Below are 805 nucleotides of genomic sequence, written 5' to 3'. Positions count from 1 at the left end.
TTATTGGTATCATTTACTACTAAAAATAAGAACGAGATGTTTATTTATATTTGAAGACATATTAAAGGCTTTAACGCTTGTTTTCAACACGCACTACTATTCATGGTTGAACAAAACTTTTGGCAGGTACTGTATGAAAAAGTACGTTTGATGAATAAGAGTTGAGAGTATAATGAGCTTTTTTCTCCCTACCTACGATTTTGCCAGTGCGTATCCAAGACATTGGAAGAGGCACATCGCTGGAGAAAAGAATGAAGTATTCGCTATGTGCAAAAGTGACTGTGGCGCTGTCTGTGGCCAATTTTCAAACTTCTCAATAAGAAAAATACGTTTAAGCTAAATTAAATACATTTAAAATAAAATAGTTTTGTTGGAAAAATATCATAATATTTAAACTAGTCAAGGAGGAGTGGTTATATAATAATAATAATAATGAATAAAATTATTCGAACTGGTTTTCGAAGATAACTTATTCTATTAAATTTAATCCTCAAACAATTCTGAAAGGTAAAGCTTTGGCCATTCTTCATGACATGAGAGTTGAAGAATTAGATGGTTGTGACTATTTTGATGTGGTGTAGTGTCATCAGGCACACTTCAGTTACTTTATCACCTTATAAAGTAGAATTAAAGGCAAGTTAATTCTGATTAAATGTAAATAAGGTTATGATAATATAAGATTAGAAAATTATTCGTCAATCTAATTTCTAATTAGTCTAACATTCATACGAAAATTTATTCATTTTATCAATGTCTAATTTTTTATAGCTCAATAGAGAACTATGTATATTTAAAAATTATATTT

This window comes from Agrilus planipennis, unplaced genomic scaffold, assembly GCF_000699045.2.
Source record: "Agrilus planipennis isolate EAB-ADULT unplaced genomic scaffold, Apla_2.0 scaffold372, whole genome shotgun sequence".
Lineage (NCBI taxonomy): Eukaryota > Metazoa > Arthropoda > Insecta > Coleoptera > Buprestidae > Agrilus > Agrilus planipennis.
Note: the sequence above shows the minus strand (reverse complement) of the source record.